Source organism: Camelus bactrianus, chromosome 15, assembly GCF_048773025.1.
Source record: "Camelus bactrianus isolate YW-2024 breed Bactrian camel chromosome 15, ASM4877302v1, whole genome shotgun sequence".
Lineage (NCBI taxonomy): Eukaryota > Metazoa > Chordata > Mammalia > Artiodactyla > Camelidae > Camelus > Camelus bactrianus.
In genome coordinates, this window is record NC_133553.1 from 48500623 (window position 1) to 48520857 (window position 20235).

Here is a 20235-nt window from a genome sequence, read left to right on the forward strand (position 1 = left end):
TGGCTGTGTTTTCGATGGGATTTAGTAGGTGCCAGGAGTTTATCCCCTATTGCACATCCTTTCTGGCTTCTCTCATTTCTAAGCTTGGGAGATTGCCCTTGCCTCCTGGAAGTTGGCACAAATGAATTTATTTCATCTGTGCTTTTAACTTAGTTTTCAATGTCCTCTGTAGGTGAGATGATGGCACTTTGTTGACACTCCCCCATCTCCTTGATGGTGAGGGATCTGAGGAACGTCTGGTAACACTTTCAGGAAAGGGGCCTTCTACTTTCAACTCCAGGATCTATGAAGTTTCAAAGGCAGAATATTCTCTAAGATCCTGCCTACAACGTATTACTTGCTAAAATTAGTTTCAACACTATCTTTAGGTAACTAGTTGCATAAACTGAGTTATGTGAAAATGCTAAACATGTATATATCTCTCCTTCTCCATCCTTCCTCTCCCCTCCCTCACCAAGGAATGATGATGTATAGTGAAAACACATGAAACAACAGAAGGAAGTGACTTTCTGGGTGAAGTTGTTCCCGGGCTGCTTCTGGGAGCAACTGATTCATTCTAACTCCAGGATTGGAAGATTCAGGCAATATCTATATGGACTTTATGTTGTTACAATTTTGGCTAACATGAACAGTGAAATTATTTCTTTCAGTGATTGATCCATGGAATTATAGCCTTTCAGATGTGGAAGGGATTTAATTCAAGCAACCAACCAATGCTTAAATTGGCTTTAAAATATCCACAGTAATTTAAAAGGGTTTATTTACCTCTCCTTGACTAACTCCAGTGACCAAAGAACTCATTACCAGTTGAACCTCTCACCCATAACCCTGCCTCATGAATTCCCAGAGATTTTAGAGCGCTCCAGTTATAATTAAATTTGTCATTGTATAACGAGCAGAAATCTTTTTAAAATTGAGACTTTAGATTTTAAAACTATCTTGTATTAATAACTTATGGACAACATGTGTAAACCAAATGTAACTTATTAAGCAAAATAATAAACAGTCATGAATTGAAGAAATAGGACATAACCAATGCCACTGCATCTACTTAGTTTCTCCTCCTTTATCCCTCTTATGTTCCTATGCCTGGAAGTGACCATTAATCTGAATTTCGTGTTTATTATTCCTTTGTTTTTAAAAATTAATTTTATCACCAAAGTTTGTATCTTCAAACAATATCTTGCTTAATTTTGCTTGTTTTTGGATTTTATACAAATTTCATTACCCATTAAGTCACCTTTCGTTGCTTGCTACCTTACACTACCTTGACATTTTAAAGAAGCATCTGTGTGGCTATAGTCTATTCAGTTTCACTACTGTGTAGTATTCCATTGTATAAATATACAATTTATGTTTTCATCCTCCTGTAATCTTTCTTTATTCTGAGGCCATAAAAATATTCTCCTATATTTTCTTCTAAAAGTTTCATAGTTTTGCTCTGCACATTTAAGTCTATAATCTGTTTGGTATTGATATTTATGTGTGCTATGAGTCGGGAACTCAATTTCAGTTTTATTCAATGGCATAGGGTTTTTATGCACATGGATAAACAGTTGTCTTAGAATCATTTACTGAATAGACGCTCTTTTTTTCTCTCATTTGCAAAATTATCTTTATCAAATCTCAAGTAACAACTATTTTGCATAGATTTGTGTTTAAGCTCTTTTATATAATCCATTGTCCTTTTTCTCTGCGCTGATGACATACTGTCTTAATTACTAAAACTTTGCAATAGTCTTGACTTGTGGCAAGAAAATACCTGTCTTATTTCTCATAGTAGTATCAGGCCTATTAGACCTTTCTTACTCCATATGAATTTTAGAGTCAACTTGTTAAGCTTCTTGAAAAAAACCCTGGTAGAATTTTGTTTGGAATTATATTGCTTGTATAGATTCATTTGGGAAAAATTTATCCCTTTTAAGATATTAAATCTTCCTATTCCTAAACATAGTATATCACCAAAGTTTTTAAGGCCTTCTTTGATATCTTCCAGTAAAGTTTTATACTTCTCCAATAAAGGTCTTAATATATTAAATTTATTTCTACACAACCTAAACATGTTTTTTGCTACTTAAATAGTATCAGTATTTAAAATTACATTTTAAATGGAATATTCATCTTATACCAATTTGCCTTGCTACACTTTCTGTCGACAATCACCTACATCTAAACAATTCCATATATATATATCATATATATGAGTTTATTTCTCCTTTTCTAATTACTTCCTTTCTTTCTTCCTTCCTCCTTATTCCCTTTCACTCTCCTTCCTTCCTGCCACCCCTCATTTTCCCTTCCTTCTTCTCCCTCTCTCTCTTCCTTTCTTTTTCTTTGGTTAGGAGACCCAGTTCAGAGATACGTAGAAGTTACGGTGAGCATTCTTGTAATATTCCTGATTTTAAAGAAAATGTTTTCTAATTTTTCACCACTAAAATGGTATTTGTTACAGGCTTTTGATATCTATCAGGTTAGAGATCAGATTATCGATCTTAGAAAAGTTTTCTAAGAATTTGTTTCTTACCATGAATAGAGATGAATAGTGTCAAATGCTTTTCTGCGCTTGTTTTTACCTCTAACCTATTAATTTACTGAGTTACAATGGTATTTATACTATTAAACTACTCATAATCCTAGGATTAACAAATGTGGTTACTGTCATTTTATACTCTGAGAGGTTTGATTTCCTAATATTTAGGATTTCTTGATCTACGTTCATAAGTAATTTGTAATTTAGTAATGAGTAATTTTTAGTGAGTAATGTAATTTCTAATTTTCCTTTTTTGTATTGTCCTTATATAATGTGATATCAAGGATATATTTTCCTCATAGACTGAGTTGGGCAATAATCCATCTTATTTTGTTCTTAGGAAAATAAACTGTTTCCAATTGGAATAATCTATTTCTTGGAAGTATGGCTTTATTTGCCTGTAAACCATCCAAGCCTGGTCTAATGGTGTGTGTATGTGTGTGAAGATTTTTAAATATTAATACAACTTCTTTATTTGTTACTGGGCTATTAAAACTTCCTATTTCTTAAAATCCTATGCTGTAAATTTTCTAAGAATATTTCATTGAGGTTTTAAAATGTATTATCATAGAGATGTTTAGTATTCTGTTTTAAAATTTTTTAAAAAATTCCTAGTGTTATTTATGTCTATCCACTTTCTTTGTATTAGCCAACCTTGCCAAAATTTTCTCTATTTAATTGTCCTCCAAAGGACTGACTTTTGTCTTATTCTATCTTTATTTTCTCTTTCGACAATTTTGCTCTGATTTTTCCCTCTATTTTCTTTTTGCTCTATTTTTAAACCTCTTATTTGAATATCAGTTCATTAGTTTTTCAAGTCTTCTTCCTTTCTAATATATATATACTTAATCTGCAAATTTCCATATAATCTTTGCCTTAGCTCTATTCTACAAATATTGGTAGGTAAATTTTTCATTATAGCTTAGTTCTAAATATTTCTCAATTTTCCATTATTATTTCTTCTTTGACTCACAGATAATTGAGATGCATAGTTTTGAAATCTACAAACTACAGAGATATTTAAATTTATCTCTTTGTTACTGACCTCCAATTTAAACTGCACAATGGTCGAAGAATCTGATCGGTATTGATTTTTACCCCTAAACATGTTGGTATGTGTTTTGTGGCTTAGTACAGTTAATTTTTGTAAATATTTTGTAAATAATCATGAGCTTGAGAAGAATCAGTACTATCTATTTACTTGCAATAGGTTCTATATTTGTCTCATAAATCTAGCATATTATTATTTTGCTAAACTTGTCTATATATTTGCTGACACTTTAAGTTTTAATTAAACTAAGCAAGGGATTTTTATTGAAATTTCACATGATTAGAATGGTGCAAATTGTCCCTGTATCTTATCTTTATATTTTTCTTTACATATAAATGCTACTTTGGGCATACAGGTTTAGAATGGAATGTATACATGGTGAATTAAGCCTTCTGTAATTATGTAGCATCTAACTGTACCCATAATAATTGTCTTTTGTCTTAAAATCAATTTTGTCTGGAATCAATATAGATATATCAGCTTTTCATTTGATAAACATTTTTCTAGTATAATTTTTTATGCCTTTATGCTTTCAACCTTTCTGTGTCTTTGTGTTTTGGGCACGTCTTTTATAACCATTTACCTGAGTTTTTTGCTTTAATACATTCTCATAGATCTCTTTTAACAGATGACCTTAATAGTTTACATTTATCTTAATTATTGATCTATATGGATGCTTTTTTTCCTACCATGCAACTTGCTTTCTATTTTGTTACAATTTTACATGCTCCATTTTTCCCTTTCTTATCTTTTATTTGTTGAATTTTTGTGTGTTTGGTTCTTTTATTGCTTTGTTTTGTTTTGTTTTCTTACTCTATTTTGTTCCATCTACTGTTTTGGATGTTATATACTCTCCTTACTAATTTTAATGGTTACTCTCAAATTTTTACCTTATACTCTTAGCTTATACCTTTTATTTTAAAAGCTTATTTTTACTAGTATTGAAAATCCCTGCCTGAAAAATGCATGGATTTAAAATTTTTAAGCCTACTCACTAGCTAGATAAAACATTTTTTTTTTGTTCTCCAGTATTTTAGTTCTGTCATTATTATATGTCCTCATTATTTTATACATTCAGTATTTGCTTAGATTCTTGCCACTTTGGACCATGTCACTGGAGCTCCAAGAAGTTTCTTTATTCTCATTTGTCTTTGCATATAGTACATTGGAAAGCTTTGAGAAGCTTTGCTTATGACCGAATATAGTGTCTTTCCAAACTTAAGTTTTGAAATAATGGAAGACAGCTGTTTTCAGAGATATGCTGGTAAATGTTTAACAGCTTCCTAGAAAAAAAAAAAATTCCTTATTTGTAGCATTTGTTAATTTCCACAGTGTAAATTCTGCCACCATAGCTTGTATCAAGCTACGATTGTGATGTGAACCAACTTGCAAGATTCCTGAATATTTATCAATGTGTTCTTATGAATGAGAGATGGTCCTAGCACATCACTGGCTATTTGGTACCTCTTGAATCATCCTCATACCTGTTTAGGTAATTCTCAGTTCCTTCAGCCATTCTTTATCCAATAGAGCTTTGAGAGTGCTAGAGTTTTTCTGCATTTTCACTTTAGAATTAGCTCCATTGTGGTCTGTTTTATCTCAGGGGCTGAAGCCTCAGGTGTTGTTATGGGTTGTTTAGCATCATCACGAGTTCTATGAACTTTATGAGAATCTGGCTAGATAGAAAATGTCATAGGGTGAATATATAGGCATGCTGTCTGAAGCAGCTGTCTGAATTTGCTTTCTTCTCCTTGAAAGAAGAGAAGTGGCTACTCAGACCATCATCAGAGAATTGGGCATAGCAATCGTGGCAACAATGTTTGGCACCAGTATCAGGTACAGAAGGAAAAAACCCTTCTCAAACATAAAAGGGAAACTAATGTGTGGAAAAAGTGGTTCTAACAGCTTACCAGCAGATTGGTGGTGATAAACCCGAATTAAACTCCTTATTACTGAATGTTCAGTCCTGAAAAATTATCTGGAATACAGATCTTGTTCTACCCTTGAATATCTCCCACCTGACTCTCATCATCCTTTTTATCGAGTCATTAGCTTCCGTTGACTTTTTCTTCCACTTATTCTGTTTCGGGAAGAGCTTCCTTTTGAGGTCATTTGCCAGTGCTTCCTCGCATCAGAGGACACCTTGTATTCGACACTGCCTTCAGGTTGCTCAGATTTCCCTGTAGATTTCCTAGAGGTTAAGGACTATGCAAATATCAGGAGATGATGATTATGGTTATGGTTGTTGTCTTAAGAATGTACTCTTTGGAACCTCTTAGGAAATCAGGGTCCTTTTAGCTTACTGATTTCATAAGTTAAAGTTTCTCAAATCACAAAGATCTCGAATCTCAATGTTGAGGTAGTAGCCTGCCTGCACCATTGGACTGGAGGACTCAATGCAGTTGCTTGAGGCAGTTTTTATTCTGTGGATGCTGATGTTCTCACACAACTGTGTACAATTCTTCACCAAGGCAGCTCTGTCACAGGTCAGAAATGTGAAATGGCTGATAAATAAATCTTAAGAATTAATTTCCAAACCACTTTTCTTTCCAGGGTAGTCATGTGAAGATAGGGTCTCTGGGGTGACCGGGAGAACATTTCTTTATCTGCTATTTGGGGAGAAGGCTGTCCTTATACTGGAGATAGCTTCTGTTGCAATCTGTTGGTCATGCCATGTCACAAGTCTAGTCAGATTCGAGGGCTGGGGACACAGACTCCACCTCTTGGTGAGAGGAACACAAAGTCATGTGGCAAAGTGATGGAAGTAATTATAGCCACTTCTGCCAATGTTTACTGCAGGTATGTAAGCATTTAGAGAGGACATCATCGTCTATGCTAGGTAATCTTTCCTTTTTTTCCTTAATGTTTTCCAAAGTACAAGTTAAGCCAATAGAAATACTGACAGTGACAATGTTGAAGATTCACTTTCAGCATTTAGTAGTTTGTTCAATTACTAACTAAGCATGTTGCTACCCCAAGAAAGAAATAATGTAAGCTGTTTTTTTTTTTAACTGCGATACTTTAAAATGACCAAAGATATTTATTTGCCATTCAGAAATTCATATTTGGTAGGTTTATATTTATTTTAAAAAATAAATTCCTTTTCTCTCTTTATATATCATCATATTATAATTTCATTTGTTCATGTGAATCTAATACAGTCTTGCTGTAATATTAGTGGCCTGAGTGAAGTATAGTAAGAGCTTTAGGCAGGTATAGAAGTTCCTTGTGATATGATAAGAGCAAAATGTAGAGTTTGTGAATATTTAGTAAAATATGATAATCTTTGGACACTAGATCTTTCAAGTAGCATCCTTAAATCCATGTTATTATCAATATTATCATCTTAATTACAGTTCCTATTTTACATCTTTAACACATTAAACTTTATTTATTAAATTTTATTCTATTATATAATCTATAGTAAGAATTAGGTGGAATTATGTAAACGTGGTAGGACACTACATAGGAACCTAGCATAGCAGCCCCACAACCAGTCATACCTGGCCTGATGGGCCATAGCACATGTTTTGTATATTGAGACAAGACATTCTTTTAGACTGTAATGTTAATGAACCCTCTTGGGTTGAGCAGTGCACAGCCTCTACAACTGCACCTGGCAGTCCTGCACTGGGAATTCAGGATGGATGCCAGTGAGGAGTGCTTGACCTAATGAAGGGAATTTTACTGGGCACTACCAGTGGAGGCTAAGGAGAGGCATTTGACAGAGAATGTAGAGTGTTGGGGAGATGGTCTAGGGGCACATCCTTTAGGACACCACACAGCCGATAGTCTGCATTACCTATGCCTAAGGCCAGCAAAGGAAGAAGCAGTCCACTGGTGTTGGGAGACCGGGCTCCATCCATAGCTTTGTCAGTCCTGTGGCATCCATGGAGAACTCCCAGGGCTGTTGTGAAGACAGTGTGGGATGCACACATGAAAGCTCTGTGGCAGAGCCTGGCAGGAATGTGTGCTCCTCTTCCCCTCATGGCTGTTGTGGTGAAAAAGAAAGCTAAGCAGCTCATCCCTGGAAGAGTAAATCGGTTTAGTGACGATTTCCCACTTGGTGTATGTGAAGTGGTGGGCCAATGACTTTGGTCACATGATGGTTAAACCTGCCTGCCACTGACCCTGCCTGAGCCAGTCATCACTGTAACTGGTGACGTGGACCTTCGCTGACCCATGTCTCCCCTTCTTGGACCCTTTCTCCCACTCAGGACTTGAGGATTTCAAGGCCAACCTGTGGCGGGCAGAGGGGTGATGTCCCTTCCGACTTGTCCTTGACGGATTGGATAACAAATGAAGCACACGGTCAAAACAAAATGTTACCATGAAGACTGCTGATAGGTGAAGGGCAGGCAGTTTTGTCAGCCTGATGGGCAATCGGGGCTGCTTTTGAACAAAGTGGCTTTTGATATTCTTGCATTAGTTTAATTTCCCACAGAGAGACATAGAAGGTCTCAGGAGCTTTTAAAAACACAACGGAGAGAATGCAAGTCACATCTTAGTCTCTGCAAATGATCTTTGGGTCAGGGTCTTGACCCCAGCACTTCTAGGCTTCAGAGTAAGTAGAAATCGAAAGGGAGCACACTTGGGAATGGGGGTGCGTGGATAGGAGGGTCAGATGCATCATATGTTCAGACACCAGGCAGGGGCTGGGGTTAGGGGTGGGGAAACAGGTGGTGGCTGCAACTAGTCACTGGTTTGATTGTGAGAAGTTTCATAAAAAATTCAAGGCCAATGAATATTTTCAGAAATTTTTGTAGTGAAGCCACTATTAATATAAATCTACACCTGGTGTCTTCCAAAAAGTTTAGCTCTAGGAGTTGATATGTACTAGTCTAGGATCCTGCCCTTTGTCTTAAGGAGGTAAACGTTTAGTTATGACAACAAGATGACAGCATATAACATTCTTTACTTCACAGGAATACAATCAAGAATGGAGGTGTTGCCTTACACTTAATTACAAACTGTGTGGCCTGCAGGGCCTTTGGGAACATTGATTTTAAGCTGAGTCCCTAGCAGTAAAGATAAGTAAGTGTGGCATTCTCTCACTTAGCTGGTTCCTGCACCCACCTGGACCTCTCAGCCAAACCCCCAGTGAAACAAAACATTCTAACTGTGTACCTATAGGCAGGATATAGACATATTCAAAACAGCGGCAGAGCAGGGGCGCTGTTTACGAAAGCAAGGGTGTCAATTGGCAGCAACAAAGCACTGCCGGCTGAAAACCCAAGGTCTCTTCTGTTTTCATTCTTTAGAATGAAGAAAAGTAGTACCGACATCCCATTATGAATACGGTTAAACAAAGGAGAGTTTATTTGACTCCACAAAGGTCCCCTTGCTGTTGCCTCACAATAGTATCGCCTTCCCTGCAGGCTTCTCGGGCAACCCTGGTACTGTGATGTCTCTCTCTCTCTCTCTTTTTTTTTAACAGTTTCATCTTTTCTTTTTTTATTGAAGTATAGTTGATTTACAGTGTTGTGTTAGTTTCAGGTGTACAGCAAAGTGATTCAATGATACATACACACATATATATTCTTTTTCAGATTCTTTTCATTATAGGTTATTGATGTCTTACTTTCTAGGACAAGGGAAAGAGCTGGCAGGCCCTGGCCATCCGTGTTCACTGAGCTTGGGAGGCAACTGCTTCACTGAGCAGGAAGGTATGGAAGGCCTGCTTTGTGCCTTGAACTCTGGGACACTGGGTGCTGTGGGCAAAACTAAGGCAGAGAATGGAGACGCTGTCCTCAAGGGCTTGGCTGATGCACAGGATTGATCGGAGCCAGACATATAAAAATAGGGACCCATTTATGAGATGTGGAGAGTCCTCTACTAAATTGTGCAAAATTCAGAACACAGCTTCTATTCACTTTGCACTAGACCCCAGGATAAATATTTCACTCACAGAATCTCTGATCTTTATACCACCCTTCCAGGGCAGCTCTGATTATTCTCATTTTGTGGATAGAAAAACTGAGGCTTAGAGAGGTTAAGTGGATCTGTCCTGGGTCACACAGCCGGTAACTGATAAGCCCACAATTCACATATAAATGTCTTTGCTCTGAAGGCAGCCCACCTCTGCTTAGGTTCCCTGGAAAGCAAGGCAGCCCAGGAGGCGGGGACCGAAAGCAGCAGGCTGGGCTGCTCAGCTGGCAGGCTGACACAGTGCCTTCTGCTGGGCTGTGCTCAGCCACCCTCCAGGGAAGAGGAGCCCCTCCCTCTGTTGTCCCTTGGTGACCCTGAAAGGCTGTGGACCCTCCTTTGTTTCTGCCGAATAGTCCTGCTGAATCATTCCAACCACATTGTGGCCAAACTACCTACATTAACACTATATTTTTATTTTTGTAGCTCTCAGTTATCTGGAAATAGCTCAGCTTTAATGCCAGTATTTAGAATGAGGTTTTTAAAGAAACCATTTAGTTTATCATTTAAACTAGGATTGTTCTGAGAGTGAAAGGTAACTCTGTTAGTAATTATGCCAGAGCTATCCTGGGCACCCAGGGTTTATGGTCACCCTACCAGTATGGAATCAAGGGATATAGTTAACATGGAAACAAGGTCTGTGTTATTCAGACAAGAAAATCTTCAGAATAGGGGCAGCCAAATGGAAGTACAGCAATGGTTATCTCCTGTCTGATGTTAGGGTGGGAATTTGGACAACTGAAGTCCCTCAGCCTTCACCCACCCTGGACTAAGCCAAGGCAGCTCGGATTCGCCATGTCACAATGACATTGCTATGTGGGAACCACTTGCTTCCTGCAAAATACAGTGAATTTGGACTGTTCTAACTTACAGATATGAAAGAACTTCTTATTCTTGAAGATCTTTGAACATTTTTGCTTCAAATGTATAAATTGGACTGTAACAAGAAATGCTGGGGTGTCTTGTTATAGGTCATCTAACCAAAGACACTGCAACAATCTGGACAGCATTACATACTGCTGGTCTGGGGCCCCAAAAGTGGGGAGGTGAGGAGTGGAGAGGGAGAGAGGGAATGAAGCAAGGAGGAGGGGACGGAGGATGATCTAGATGGATTTAAGTAAAAAACAATTCCAGAAACATCTTCCAGTGTGACAGTGAACTTCTAGCCCAAGCTCCTCCTCTTTTCAATCCTTAATCCTCTTGTTACGTACTCTCTTTGGGCTGACAAATGGATGTTGATTCATGACAGCATCATTGATCAAATGACATGTCGTCTTGTATTATGTCTGATAATAACAAAACAGAAAAATGCTTCTTGGATTAACTTGACAGTATCAATTTAGATAGTAACTTCTAGTCCTAAATCTTTCCGAGAATGACAGAAAATTCCCTTTGTCTAAAACATGAGTGCTTTTCATCACTAATGTCCCAAATAATGTTTGCTCTGAGACCAGGCTCCTCAATAATTTCCATCAGACTACTCCTAATGGGTGGAGGGGTGGGTTTTCAAAGAGATTCCCAATAAAGTCAGCATTTGTTTGAAGTCTTTCTATTATAAATGTATGCAGATTTACATTCTAGTGTACAAAGTAGCCATGTTGACTGTCAAATTTGTCAGCATATCTTTATCAAGAGTTATATGCAAAGAACATGTGCTATTTTTATTCTGTGGTATCACATTACCTCTGGTATAACACCACATCCTTCATTTTAAGGGTGAGGGAATAATAAAACCTCTCCACAGCACTGACCAGCAGGGAGGAGTTCACAATTTTTGGAGTCAAAGATCTGGAGTTTTGATTGTAAAAGTCCAATAAGAACCTGGACATATTAATTTTATTTCAAAATCCTTTTCCCCCCCAAATTCTCCAGAAGATCCCAATTATAGTACCAGATAAACAAGTTACTCTGACCATGTTATTGCACACAATATTGACCCGCAGGGAACCAGAGAAAGGAAACAAGGAGAGAAATATCATAACACAATTTTGGTACCAACCAAATAAAATCTTGAGTGACTCTTTTTTCCCCACGTGGGAGAAAAAAAATTGCCATTTTTTCCATTACCCCTAAATGGTCATTGGTTTTTACCAGAAGGATAATTTATAACTTGGAATTTCAGGGTATAGTAGGATTAAATAAAGTCACAAAATCTTTTTCTGAGGACTCAACACTGAATTTTCCTGTCTTTTTTTTTTTTTTTTTCTTTAATGGAGAAGTGTTTGTCCTCCTCTGAGGTAAGACTAGATGGATATGAACTTTGGTAGTCATAGAGTAAACTTAAAAAACAGATGTACTTTAAAATTTTTTTCAAACTTTTCTTATGTTCTCATAAGAACACAATCAACCTCAGGATAAATCTGTCAGTATAATGTAGTTCTTCCTTATACATTATTGTCAGTTTCCTAAAAACAAAACAACAGCAAACAGAAAACAAAAAATGAATGATCTCCCTAAAACTGAAACAAAGCAATAAAACTGAAGATGTTGATAACATTAAAGGAAAAAAAACCAATTTGATTTTAGAAAACGTTTGCCCATTTTCTTTAAATTTTAAGTACACATGTTGATGTAGATAATCAAATTTATCTTCCACAGTAGAATCCTTCTACATTTATTTTGTCACTGGAATTCAGTCTTGTTACAGAGAGACTGTGATCCTGAGAATGCCTAATATCATTTCTAACCATCTTCTCTGAAAATGACTGAGCACAAATGCTTTCTCTGGTATATCGGTGCCCTTCCTTCAATACCCAGACGTCTACTGGATCTCTTCCATATCTTAGGCCTTGCGCTTGTTGGCAAATAGTTGATTTGCTGATACAAACTACTATATATAAAATAGATAAATAACAAGTTTCTGCTGTATAGCACAGGGAACTATATTCAGTATCTTGTACTCTATAATGGAAAATAATATGAAAAGGAATTTATGTGTGTACATGTATGCCTGAAACATTGTGCTATACACCAGAAAGCGACCCAACCTTCTAAACTGACTATACTTTAATTTAAAAAGAAAAGAAAAGAAAAAAAGAAAAGAAAAGAAAAGAGAAAAGAAAAGAAAAGAAAAGAAAAGAAAAGAAAATAAAATAAAATAAAATGGATTGAAACATACTCCTTGTCTTCTGTTTTCACGGTCCAGAGAAGAGGCAGACAAATGAGGTGTGCTGGACCATGTTAGGTCAGCTTGACCAACTCTGGGAACCATGTTTCCCAGGACGACCCGGCCTGATTCCTTTTCCAAAAGGGAAAAAAAGAAAACAACCTGCGTGTGATTTGGCTGATAGAAAGGAAGCTGAATCCGTTGCTCCCAGAACGCCTTTGTTGTCAGCTCTGGTGATGGACAGAGGCATGGGTGCCTGGTGGGCTCCAGCTTGTTCTCTCCTCCATTCCTCATCCAGCTTGTCTTCAAAGAGTGGCCCCAGGCCCACCGCTCTGTGCTTGGCTGGGGACCCATCAAGCCTGCAGCTGTGCAGAGGCAGCTTCTTCCCTCGAGAGGAGCGGTTTCCAGAGCCTTCTCCATGAACGTTCCTTTTGTGGTCCCACTTTGGTGGCTTCTTGGATTTCTCTTTAAGCTTCCACTCCTGTGCTGCAGGGAGTCTGACTAACGACTGCTCTTCTGACCCTCCAACTGCCCCATCCAGATCATCTCTTCCCCATATTCTTGCATATTTATGTAAGGTCAAATTCCTATAATAAATCCTTTATTTCCACAATAATTATAGAGGACCTGTTTTCCTGTCTGAATCCTATTCAGACCACTACAAGAGGATGTTATAATGAAGGCAAATAGTGGGCACAAAGGAATAGCATCTCACCTGGATTGGATGGTGCTGTGGGCATGGCCAGGAAAGGTTACCTGAGTGGCGCTGGCTGGGTAAAGCAGAGGAGGGCATTCCCTAGAGATGGCATGGAAATACTGGAGCTGTAATGATTTTATATGATTAAATCATAAGATGTACGTTGGAAGGCATAGTAGAAGGTAAGTTTGGAGAGGTTAGGCAGGAGCCCAATAATGAAATTATTTTGTGCCTGGCCAAAGAGTCTGTGTTTTGTAGATTATGGGGAGCTTTGAAGTGTTTTAAGCAAGGAAAATATTGATGAGATTTACTTAGGAAACTCTCTGGCAGTTATGTAGAAGCTGAATTGGAGAGAAACAAGACTAAAGTCAAGAGAACCAAGGAGACTACTGCATCAGAACAAATTAAAACAAAATGTAACAAGAAGTGTGGGCTCACTAATGCAGGGGGAGGAAGGACCTTAGAGAAAGGCAGAACATCACCCTAAATGGGCTGAAGGAAGCGATTTGGGAAAGGAGCTGAGAACGAAGGGTCAGAGAGGTTGTAGGATAATTGGAAAAGAGTGGGAGCAAAGGGAGAGGAGGATGTCAAAAGAGGGAAGTGGTCAACAGTGCAAAGAAGGTGGAAGGTTAGGAAATTTCTCATTGTTTTTTTAACCATGTATACACTTTTGGTGGCCATAGTGTGGAGTAGGTCCAGTTGTATTTGTTTTCTTATTCTTTTACTAGCTGTCTGGAAACAGAATCTCTTGAGAAATTTGTATTGTGTGTTTAGTGAACTTCTGCAATGAAGGGAACAAAACAATCTTAGCCCCCTTGATCAGCTAATTTCCCTGGTTCACAGAGTCCACCTCATCCAAAACTAAGGGAAAATGTGCTGTTCAAGGTCTCAGAAGCCACCTCCCCAAGTCAATTCTGATTCTTATAAGTGGTAGCCATTTAAAACCTTTCAATAACTTGTCAGTAACTTGAATGATGATGAGAGAGAGGGGAAAGTGAGAAGGCTTTTGCTAAACCTGATGCTTGCTTTGTCTTTGCCTCTTCAGTCAGAAACATGTTTTCAGATTTCTCTGAGTGAGCCATCATCTTTCATCATGAGACACAGTGCATCGGGTGATTCTCCATCAGGTCTCTGCTGTAGCCCAGGCAACCTGAGGAGGAAGTCAAGGCCACTTCGCCATGTTGATGGGAAAAGCCCACAGAGGCTGGTACCCAGAGTACGATCTTCCTCTTCCTTATTAGGAGATGAAGTTAATTATGTGATACTGTGATACTGTCTTTTCTCTTTGGCCTTCAGTTCACAGATAGTCATTTATCCCTCTGCATCCTCCTGATGCTTTTTTTAAAAAAAAAAAAGTGCCATTTTGTTTTCTTTGGTTGAATCTATTCCTTGACTTCATGGAGTGGAGTGGACAACAGTTCAGCAGTTCCCGCCTCCCGGGGGCTGTGACTGAGGAGCCATGGCCTGTGGCTCTAGGTTAACCAGGGCTTGTTACGGAGGAGGAGTATTTTGAGGCACCAAATCCCTTTTCTCTTATACAGATAGATTACAAACCAGGAAATGATTTCTCATACTCTGACCTCCTGCTGTTAAAAGGCAGCCCTCCCACCCTGCATATCATCCCCTCACACCTTCAGAATGTACACACACAAATGCCCACTCACCAGATTTTAAGAGCCGAAGGCCGAGGCCATGCTTTATGTACCTTTTTATCTCCAGTTCCAGGCATTGTGTCTGGCATGTGTAGATGATAAATGTCACTGGAAAGCCCTATTAATTTTGCTTCTGAAATGAGTGCACAATAGTAATGTTTCATGATCTAAATTATAGGAAAGCTAATTTTTCTCCCGAGTTTTTCTACCAAAGGGGTGTCTGATGAATGCTTACATGTCCCTCAAACTAATACTGGTTGTCACTTGTTACTTTGTCCACCAACTCAACTCCAAACCATTGCTGCCCACAAATGCCACATTATCATGTTATCTTATAATTCACTTCTCAGGCTGCTGTCTCTCCCCTCACTAAGGATGGGCACTGGCTCCTCCATCAGGACTTCAAAAGCATAGCCAAGAACAGGCTCATTTATAGATTGCTCCAAGTTTAATATGCACTGTTATAAGCAGTGGGCACTCCTGGGACCCTCACCACCTGTCAGTCCCTAAGCCTGGAGAGGGTTTTATTCCTCTCTCTAATACAGACACCCTTGAATGTTAGGAGAACTCTAGAAAAGGCAGTTGAAATAGTCAACAATGTACTTCCTCAAGTCTGAGGTGTTCTAATTTAAGTAATGCCATTTAAGGAAGATTAATTATTAATCTTACTTTAGAACAATTGTCTATATCTTTAAGGGCTCAGTCTGGCTTACTGTGAATGCAATCAATTTACCCAATCAAAAATATGCAAACTTCAGCCTACACCATCTGCATTCACATTTGTGGGGAAACCACAATTTTCTTTAAGAACAATTGTTGACATGGACACTTGCATTTTCTATATGTAACTGAAGAGTTCATTCTGTTGATTTCTACCAAGCCAAGGAAATCTGTTTCAAAAGATTCAAACACTTCCCAAATAGTTAAAATAAAATAAAAGTAAAACATTTAAAGTTTGTCTTTACTGGTACCCTATTATGTGAGTATTTTATGAATTAATGGATTTTAGAGTCCTGTGATTAAAAAAAAATTACCTTTACTAATTGTATCTCAAACCAATAGCAAATAGAGTAGGTGACAACAGCCAGAGAGGTTAATCTAAAATTATGCGTCTTCAGTGGTATTTTTACGGTTGTTGTTGCTATTTGTAAAATAAGAGATTCCAGTATTATATCTTATAGAAGTGCATAATGGCTCTGGATTCTTCCTTGTTCTAGTGCACTCTCCTCCCTCTCTAGTCATATGAATAATGTGGGAGTCCTCTGTTGCTGCAAAGTGGGCAGATCTGTTACTGAGATGAGCCTGTGTGTTTTAAAGAGAACAGGATGAACTGGTATCCCAGGAGTCATGGGTTCACATTCTGGATCTGTAACTTCTCTCAGTGACATCAGACAAGTCAATTCTTTACGCTACAATTTCTTCATCTATTTAAAGAGCATGATGAGGCTTGTCTCCCTATAAGGAAAAACATAGGGCATCAATGTAGGGCTCAGAGCCATTGATTTCCTTACTGATGTACCTCTCCTGGGGAAACCGGGAATACAGGAGGTTTTTGCCTGAGGGTGGGGCACATAGAGACAGGAATGTGGGGCTGGCTTTAGGGTCCAGTAGAAAGGGGCAGAGGATGGAGACTCTGTATATATTTGAGAGGTGACTCTAGGATCAAGGTTTTTTAATAGGAGAGAATCCTTGAAAGACCTGTGCCCCTCTCTTTGCAATGAATGCTGGGAAACCAGAAGCCATGGTCCATGTTTCTCAAACTGGAACTCATGGGCAAATGTTTCATAAAAGAAGTTTTAAAAGTTGGTGTTGCCTTTCAAAGATCATCTAATAAATGAACAGGCATAGTCTGAATTATTTTAACATCATTCATTCCAAGAATGGCTACACAATTACCATGTGGACGTTGGCTTTTTTTTTTTTTTTTTTAATAAATTTCATTTTGACTAAGTGAAGGTCAAGTGACTTCAGAGAGTGATGCACTAAATACAAGTTTCTCAGGAAGAAACATGATGGGATAACTGAGCCATCAGAAAGTGCAAGAGCCTGTATGCACATCAAACCCAAAACAGTATACTCCTTGGCAGCCCCCTACACCCCAGATTACCCAGAGACCCACGACCGAACCCATCTTTGAACGAGCCACACCCTCCCTACTCATTTACCATAGGCATGGCCAGACAAATGAAATGAGACTTACTTCTGGCAGTCAGAGTTTATTTAATGAAAATTTCAGTAATGCTGCAATCATAACCTTCTTTTCACGTAAACACGACAGCATTACAGAGTTATCAAACGACACTTAATTAAAATTGACACTTGACGATTGCTTTTTGGCAGCGTTTCGGAAACAAGTGAGGTCTATTTATTGTGAACCAGCAAGCAAAGCCTTGAAATAATTAATAACACACTTATGCTAACAGGCATTATCTGAATTACTGAAGCCAAAATACATGCAAAAAAATTATTGAATACAGAACCTGACCTGAGGCTCATCTTCCTCCTATTAAAACCCACACTGACAATCTAGTTTCAGCAGAAGAACATCCTTCATCACATTAAGTTTATGTTTTTAATTTGAATTTTATGGGTCTTATAGTTTAGTTATTAAATGTTTCTAATATGGATGTTTGGTTTTGTTATTTTAGGATGAGTTTATAGCTAGTTTTATATTTGTTCACATTTTAACAAAACTATAGTAAAAGTAATTTAAATCAAGTCTAGAAGTGCACAAAACTTGTTTTCTTTAAAGGGGTCTGTGTATCCTTCAAATTTGGGAGACATTGTTATTACAGGGGTTAGGAGCATAGTGTTTAAAATCAGAGACCTAGGTTCAAATCTGTGCTTAAAACTATAAACTCGAGCGTGTTGTTTAACTGAACTGTGCTTCATTTTCCTGATTTAACAAAGAGGTGTAATAATGATATCTCAACGTGGAGTTGTTGTGAGGGATAAATGAAATAATAGCTTCTCAGTATATGAAAGCCATGGTTCAGTCCCTGTTGTCTCTGACTGTTGCTTGCAGGGCTTTCTTTTATTATTATTATTTATTATTGTATTATTTAATTATTTTATTTTGGCAGAGAGGAGGTAATTAGGTTTATTTATTTTTAGAGGAGGTACTGGGGATTAAACCCAGGACCTTGTGCATGCTTAGCATGCACTCTGCCACTTGAACTATGTACCCTCCCCCCAAGAGCTTTCTTGATGTGCTCAGGTCAGCATGGCTGCCTGCCCTGTGCCCTCACAGTCATCTCTTGCATCTGACTCGTCATATACTTTTTCTGGTCTTGGCTCTTGATTTTGCTCAGATTATGTCTGTTGGCCATTCAGGGGACATCCAGCCTCACCTATTGTGTTGTCTGAGAGTCCCGCAGCTATCATTCCCTGTGGGTTCCCCCAGGTCCCAATCAGGGAAACCAGAGACTTTCTATGCGAGTGAGAAGGCTGGTGGGAGCATTTCATGGTGTCAGTTATCTTCAACCACTGTTTTCCTTTAGCGTCTGGAGGTTTGTTGAAATACACCTATGGTCAAAGACCTAACAGCAACCCTGCTCAGATCGTCCAGTGGGATTCCCTCAACTCTAGCTCCCCCTTCATTTGTTAGATCATGACTTTTTCAGATTTGATCCAGATATCTCAGAGCTACTGCCCTGCAACGTGGGGAGGTGGGGTGACACCAATGAGTAAAGCTGACCTGGAGAGAAGGGAGCTAGAAACCTGTATGGATCATGGAAGAAGAAAAAGTCTGGCTGTTTCAGCCTTGCAGGCCACACGGAATGTTCACTGTATGGCGATTTTTAAAAAATCATTTTCAAAGCCAGTTGAACTCCCACAGAAAGCCAGCCTGAATCCTTACCGCATGATCTACAGCAAGATTTGCTGATCTGGACACCCGGTTAGAGTTGCATTAACATGTAGCACACATACCCGTCTCTTCCCAAACCCACAAACCCCTCTGGACAGCTTTTTTCCTCCTCCTTCTTTTTCCTAGAGCATCTCAAAGCCTTTCTGTGATCTCGGAGAGCATGAATTACTCACTACATAGAGAATCAGGCTTCAAAGTATACTTTTTAAAAAGTGACACTGCCTAAATCATCCAATGCTTTGCCATTGCCTTCACTTTCATTAACTGGACGATCATCTTTAGAATCATTACACACCTTCCTTCCTGCCATCGTGTTGTTGGTTTTGTTCCCCTTCCCACCTCTCCCCACCTCTTAATAACATACAAGGAGCTTATGCCCTCTTGCCTCAGATATGTCCCGCCCAGGGTGTGGTTTACACACATAGCCATGGTCCATGTAAGTGTCATCATTCTCATTTTGACTGCAAGTGGAAGGATATCATCTCTTACAGTGTTAACCCAGCTGCAAATTCTACTGACAGAGGTAGTGACCACCTACCTGCATGTATCTAGCATTTATTAAGATTTAGGATGCACCATGCAGCTTAGGTTTGCTTTCCAGCACTGCCATTAACTAAATGGATGAGCTTCTTTCGGCCAATACTGTAACTTTCTGAGCCTCCATTTCCTCATCTGCAAAAGAGGATTCAGCAGCAAGGTGAAAGATGAAGACCTGAAGCATACCTTGCACCTAGCATAGAGAAATTACTTAAACCGTGGTATAATTTACTTCATCAGTGGCAGTTGTTCATTTGTTATGCACAGTCTAGGTTAACGACATCTTAGCCCCTGGCTCCAGCACTTAGAGCCAGTCCATACATCAGGTGTTAGGAGCTCAGGCTCTGATATTTATCAGATTTGAGTTCGGGTCCTGTCCTGGCTACTTGACCATGTGACTTTGGACATTTTATTTCCCCTGTGAGTCATTTAATCTCTCCAAGCTTTGTTTCCTCAAGTGTGAAACGGGGACCATAAAAATGCCAACCCAGTTGTTTTTGTGATAATCAAGCAAGATATCAGATATAAAGATTTTAATCTAGTGCTTGACACCTGATAAATATTTGTTTTTAAACTGCAACTTAAATGCATTAACTCTGGCCATTCTGTCCTTTCTCCATAGCTATAGAAACATATATATTTTTTTAAAGTGTGAAGGGGAACAAGAAAGTGACCATAGGCAAAGTGATTTGGTGTTTTCCAAAACAACCTCTTTATTTTTCCCCTCATTTTATTATGAAGAATTTAATACATACAAAATAATAAATACAACATACATGAGACAAATGAGAGTACTAGTATGATGACTTATGAAAACACCATGAAGAATGAAAAATTATCTAAATATTTGAAACTGCTATGAATTTTCC

The 20235-nt window shown here is 38.4% G+C and overlaps 1 long non-coding RNA gene across 1 annotated transcript in view; it reads left to right on the forward strand.

Moving 5' to 3' along the window:
* The first annotated feature begins 8020 nt into the window (after positions 1-8020).
* LOC123612059 (uncharacterized) overlaps positions 8021-20235 on the forward strand; it is a 339122-nt gene continuing 326907 nt past the window's right edge. The window contains exon 1 of the long non-coding RNA XR_006719220.2: positions 8021-8145. This is a non-coding gene — a long non-coding RNA (uncharacterized LOC123612059). The remainder of the gene's footprint in view (positions 8146-20235) is intronic.